This window comes from Pseudopodoces humilis, chromosome 24 (assembly GCF_049639895.1).
Source record: "Pseudopodoces humilis isolate 2021_Gansu_Grassland_sample_001 chromosome 24, ASM4963989v1, whole genome shotgun sequence".
In the NCBI taxonomy this organism is placed as follows: Eukaryota; Metazoa; Chordata; class Aves; order Passeriformes; family Paridae; genus Pseudopodoces; species Pseudopodoces humilis.
In genome coordinates this window covers 6815072-6821808 of record NC_142223.1, presented here as the reverse complement: position 1 = coordinate 6821808, position 6737 = coordinate 6815072, and positions in this window count along the sequence as shown.

Sequence of the window (6737 nt, the reverse complement as noted above, 5' to 3'; positions counted from 1 at the left end):
ACAGTTTGGGTGGCAGTTTGGGACAGTTTGGGACAGTGTGGGACAGTTTGGGGCAGTTTGGGACAGTTTGGGACAGTTTGGGACAGTTTGGGTGGCAGTTTGGGCAGGACAGGCCCCAAGACACTGCAGCACAGGCAGTCTGCTCATTCTGTGATTCTACAAATAACAACAGTATGACAAACAGCAATTCCACAGTAAGAGGCACAGGTGAGCTGCAGGTGCCACGTGAACTCGGATTTCTGTGCTGAAGAACAGAAGCAGGTATTTTACTCAAAATCTCATTCTTTGCAAGTGAATTGTTAACATAAAAAAGGCCTTTCCTGGGTTGCTGGTTTGTGCAGTGCATATTTCATCTTTGGGGACTGCTGATTAATACTGAGCTGATTAACCAAATGTGTTTTTTCCCTCTCTCCTCTGAAGAAGTCATTTATTCTGACGGTTGCACTGAACTGTGCAAGGACCAAACTAAGCAAACCTGCCCTGCAATGCACTTCTTAATCCTTGTGTATCCAGTTGTGTAAATAGGCTTTGAAATTAGCTGAGGGTGAAATTTGGGGGTTTTATACCTCTTTGCACTTGAGGATTCCACACAGCAGCACAGGAGGGTGTGAGGAAGGGTCGGGCACAGGAGGTCACCTCTGCACTGGAGCATCTCTCCTGTCACCCGCCCCTGAGTGCAGCAGGGGACGGGGAATGGATGTCCCACAGCAACAAGCTGCTTCCCCTGCCTGGGCTTCATTGATCAGCCAGCCCAGGCTGCACAAAGGACTTGAAATAAAGCCCATTTGGGAATGTACCAGTGCCAGGAAACTGGAGATGACAGTGAATTAATTTTTAATGGAGCATTTGCAACATTTGTGACATTTCACTTGACATCAGCAGGAGCTGTGGGCGCTCAGCATATCCAAAACCCACATCTGTGTTAGCTCAAATTATTCTTATTAGTCTTTAAGGTCCCTTCTAACCCAAACCATTCTGTGATTCTGTGAAGACAGAGCAATCCATTGAAAGGATTTACTAAGGGCACAAAGCATGAATTTGTTTTGGGGTTAGGACAGAACAATAATTTTAATTAAGTTCTTTAAATGTATTTGGACACTGAGCTTCTAACTACGAGCTGAATGTTATGGAAGTCCTCCTGTATAAAGTACTGCCCATATCAACCACTGGTTGCTGGTTCTTAGAGCTTTTTTAATGTATGTGGCATTAAACCTGGCTGGCCTGAGGCTTGTCTTGGTCAGCTCTTTTGTTACCTGGACATAATTGCTGGAGAGAAGAATGGACACAGTGCCTGGGAACTCCAGGTAGCACAGCAGCACTGAGCCTCAGGTAAGCTGGGGGTTCACAGGTGGAGACTGGAACAGGACTCATCTCTGCACAGAGATTTAGCCAGAGAAAATCTGATGTTGTGTCTCAGCCATGAATATCCGTGGCACGGTTTCTTCCCAGAGGCAGGGAACTTTCACACCGACCTCAGCCTTCCCCCTCCCGCCTGGACTGCAGTAGGAAATAAGCCTTTTATCCCACATCGTTGGCTTCCATGCACTTCACTTTTATCTCTACAGTTTCCCCTGACTCTTTGCCATCTTTTAAATCCTGCTTCTCCCAGGCTATTCTCTCTGTCCTCGCTGGCCTAAAGCTCAGCTCAAGTCTGACATTCTGAGTATTGGTGGCCACATTAAAACCTTGATGTGGCTTTGAAGCAGCTGGCTCAGACCTCGGTGCTCCTTTGACCCAGAACTTGAAAGGGTTAACTCCTCTGCCTCTGAATCAGCAGGAATTCCATCAGGGCTTGCAGTAAGAGCTGCATCACTCCCCAGCCCAGCAAACATTTGACCAGGAACAGGCTGTTTGAAGTGAGATGGACAGAGTGCCTTCAATCAGGCCATGCAGGTTTTTCTAAGTGAGTCTAAAACCTTTTCAAACAGAGCTCTCTCTGCTGAGGATGTGCTGGATGAGTGAAGGGATCCAGAGCCTACATAAGTTTTATGAAAGGCAAAGATCAGCCAGTGCTGGCAGGCCCAGACCCATGAGGAAAGCTGACAATAGCTGTGCAGACTGAAACACGAGAGTCTTTTATTCCTGTAATGTTTCTACATCTTATTTCCAAAACTGGCCCTCTTTTCTTTGATATTTTGCCCATGCTCTCTTTTTTTCTTCTCTTTTTGCCCCTGGTTTTCAAGTACAAACAGAGATCACAGAGGTAGAAAAGCACTGGAATTCATTTCTCCAGTTCACACAATCCCTTTAGACCTCCTTCATCTTATACAATATTTTGATGTATTTGACTAAATTTAATCATAGAATCACAGAATGGTTTGGTTTGCAAGTGACCTTAAAGAATATCTAGTCCAACCCTCTGCCATGGGCAGGGACACCTTCTTACCTTCTTCTGATATAAATTCAGACACCTTTATGATTCTGCTGAAGCTTTGTGGAAGAAATGGGCTTTGAGGCAGTCAAAGATAGACACCAGAGATCTACACCAGTGCTCCTAAAGGCAGGATTTGCCCATTTGAAAGCAGAGAGGTTTCCTCTGCGAATTCCATTTCACGGTCTAACAGATCTCAGCATTAGCTACCTGCAGCTCATTGTCAACCTAAATTTTCTTTTGCTCAGTTTCAGCCAATTACTCTTAGTTATAGCCGTAACCCTTGGATTATCTTAAAATAGTTTTCCCTTTTTAATGTTCACATCACTTCTGGGGTGGTTATCACCTCGCTGCACCATGGGCAGGAGCAGCCTTTCACTGCCATTTCCCCAAGGTGGAGAAAAGGACAATGTGATGCTATAAAAAGGAGAGAACATGGTCAAATAATCCCTCTTCATTTTCATTTCCAGGAAATGTCATTACAGCTCTTGTAATGTCTCTTTAGGGCTGCTCTACAGACTTTGCTGAAAGGGGATTTCATGTTCTGGATCTCTGCTTGAGACTTTGGAAGAAAGCAAAGGCTGAAGGCAGGATCAGGAAGGGGGAGGCCAAACTTGCCACTGCATTGAGTGTGAGGAGCACTGGAATGTGGTCTGAGCGTGGGGATGGAAGGAGCTGTGCCCAGAGAGAGCCTTGGAGAAATGTTTCCATCATCCCAGGGCTCTGTGCTGTGCTCTGGATGGGACAGAGAAGGAATAACTCAGTGGCAAGGCGGCTGGGCAGCGTGTGCCAATACCTGTTCTCGGTGTAATTGGTGCTTTATACGTGTCTGCACTGCTCCCCCTAAAAATGCCCAGCTTGCTCCTCATCTCCCGGTGTTATGGCAGGCAGGGGAAGCACAACTGCTGCTCCATCTCTCTGAAAATCAACATTAGCAGTGCACAAACAGAGAAGACCCCAAGCCCCTTAACAAACCAACACAGTGCACAGAACAAGTAAAGGCTCTGGAAACTGCTGCTGCCCATTGCTGGGTAAGCACTTTTCCTTTCTGCTTTCAGCTGCATTGTGTGTTGAGCAGCTGTGACATCCAGTGGCCAAACACAATACGGTTGGGTCTGGTACAGACCTCTTCATACGTGGTAACAATAACAGAGCCCTTCCACGGCACTTTTCATCTTCAAAAAGCTGTGTAAGCAGGAACTCATTAACCCCTGCACAGCTCAGCAGGGCAGAGCAGAGCAGCGATCCCAGAAGTGTGCACAGGAGGGGACACACTCTCCAAAGGCATGGCACTCCGCTCTCCAGGCACGTGGAGAACCTGCTGCAGGACCAGTGCAGGACCTTCAGCCCCAAGGCGAGGAGCAGCCGCTCAGTGCTAAGGGATCAGAAAGGTGCAGCTCATTCAGCACCTGATGAAGAGGCCACACCTGAGGGATGGGTTTTGCTTGTTTTCCCAAAAGCAAAACAGTCCATGGTAAAACAGGGGAAAGATGAGGAAAGCTGAGAGATCCCAGCAGGACCAGAGATGGAAATGACTTTGAAGAAGTGACTACAAGGAGATGCCGCCTTAAACTTCCTTTCTAGCCCCTGCAGCAAACCAGCCTTGACAGAGATGCTGTGTTTTACATGGTTTTACATGGTTTTACATGTTTTACATGGTTTTACATGGTTTTACATGTTTTACATGGGTATCTCTGGTGCCAATCCAGACATGGCCTTTTGATGATAAAAGCAGACTTCAATGGGCTGCATTGAGATCCAAACTGGGGACAGACACACCCAATTTCAGTGACCAAGGAACCAGTCCCTGCTTTCCCGAGGTCATCACTGCCCCAGTGTTTGCTTGCTCAGCTCTGCAGTGGCTTTTTCTGCAGGTAAGGTCATTGCAGGGACCTTCAGGAGGAGCAAAGTGCCCTCAGTCCCTCCTCTCCCAGCAGCTCATCACCTCTGCCCTCTGAGGAGCTAAAAGTGATGATGGGAGCTGGAAGTGTTTCCCATGAGAATGAAGTTGGTTTTTAAGGCAGGAAGACAACATGAAGGAAATGTAAATCCTGCTGTCTGTGCTGTACCTGTTCTGTGGCAAGAGAATCCTGCTTGATAACTCCTGTGCTTTACATAAGTATTTTGCACTCATTAAGGAAACAAATGAGTTGTTACTGGACTACTCTTTTTTTTTTTTTCAGGTTATCATTCAAAAAACCCCAACCCTGAAGACCAAATACAATTTTAATGGCTAATCAATTCCTAGCTTGCTCTCCCCTTTATAGTGGAATATATTTCAAAGAGAGGGGGCAGGCCCTGCTCAGCAAGGGGCCTCAGGCACCCTGTGAGAGGCAGTGCAGGACTTGCACTCTGGCCCCTATAGAGAGCATTACTTCATGGTTTCAGCGTGGTTCCAACAAGCAGCTATGGCCTTTGGATCCACAGCTCCTGGCAATTAATATCCAGCTGGTTCAGAAGCTTTCAGTCTCCCTACAAATAACCATATCAGATCATCGGCTCCTGGGAAATGTACTCTGATATCAGCACCCTGATTCATGCATTGGTTGCTTTCCAAATAACCATTGCCCTGGAAATGGATGTGGTAGCTGTAAATGTAGGTCAGCATTTACAGCAGTAAAGAATAAATCTCCTGCCTGGTACCCGAGTGTCTCACACAGCCCTCAGGGAGGCTGGGGATGGACCCACACTGCACGTTCACAGCTGCCCACAGGAACCACTATGTTCTAACCAGCCCTTCCCTAAAGCCCTGGGAGAAGACAGGATAATGAAGACCTGTTGGAAGTTAAGAGCATTAAGAAAGCCATGGTCTGTCACCTCCAGCCATTTCACTATTCATGTGCCAGCTGAAGCTGTGGGACAAAGACATGGCAGAGTATGTGATGGAAAGTGAGGGAGAAGGATGTAGAGTCAGAGGAGGTCCTGAATGCCTGGAAGAAAACATCTTAAGCAGTCGTTCCACAATTGAAGGCACCCGGAAAGAACACGAGTCACTCTGCCGTTACCTTTCCAATGAACGTTCCTTAAACCCAGCGGGATCTGCAGGGTCAGTGAAGAGCAGAAATCTGAATGAGAGCTCTCACGTCTGCATGTGATGGTTTCCCTCTGGAGATGCCACCTGTGCTGAGGTGTGGTGCAAAGCCTGGCTCCCTGCGATGCAGAGCTGCCCTCCCGAAGGAGCCTGCTCGGAGCACAAACAGGCTGGAGTGCTGGAGCGGGAGGGAGGTGCTCCCGCAGCCACCCAGACACATCTTGAGGTGTTCTGGGAGGCTCTGGGGGCAAGGAGAAGTCCCTGAGCATGCAGGAAGTGCCTTCAAGGTGCTCCGAAAGCTCACGCCCTGCACAGCTAACACTTGAATGCATCGCCAACAAGTCTCGATCTGTGGTGGTTCTGCTCTGCCTTGGCACCCTCAGCTGCCTGAACCTGTGGTTTCACACTCTGCTCCTGCCCAGCTGCTCTAGGCAGGGCAGGGAGAGGCTGGCCCGGTTGATGAGCTTTGTGCTCATCAGCACGCAATCCAACAATTTATCACGCTTCAGATTTTACCTGTAGAGCACAAGGAATGTGAGGCCTTGCAGCGGAGGGATTTTGCTCCTGAGAGCCGTTCTCCGTTTCTGGCTGCTGGTGGATGCCTGGGAGCCAGGTCTGTGCCGGTGGCTTTTCCCCATCTGCTCCATCAGCAGTTCCTCTGCTGTGTTAGTGTTCCTGCGTGGGCTGTCAATGGGGACACTGGATTTATGTGTCCCCAGACTCTCTGTCCCCAGTGTCCACCCCATCAGCCATACAGGCCCCTTCCAAACCGTGAAATATTTTAAGAGTGTACTGAGTATTTGATAAACTGGTAACGAGCTTGGATTCCCAAAGAAACCCATTCTTCCTAGAAATCCCATAGCCTTGGGGATGCTCTTTGAAGGAGGACAAAAAGAAAAATCAGGCAGGATACACGACTGAGCAGCGGCGTTTTTAATATCAGCTCTGAGTTTAATTTTAACGTGTATGGCACAGTGCAATTTTAAATCTGCTGATCCAGGAAAAAGTCATACCAACACCTGAACAGTGCCAGGCTGGTGCTCAGGGGTGCCTGAGCCCTGCTGCCAGTGTCCCCAGCTGTGGCTGCCCGGGGACACGGGGCCAGCGTGGCTCCTGGCACGGCGTCGGTGGCCAGGGGTCCTGCGGGGATGGGAATGCAGGCTCTCAGCACTCGGCTCATTGCTCACACTCCAGCTGAGGAAATCTGCTTTGTGTTGCCTCTGTGCCCACAAGGGAAGGAGAGAGAGGCAGGGGACAAGTCCCAAACTCCTCCTGGTGAGTTCTGAGCTCTTCCTCACAAGGAGGGGTTTAGGCTGGTCTCCCACAGCCATTCTC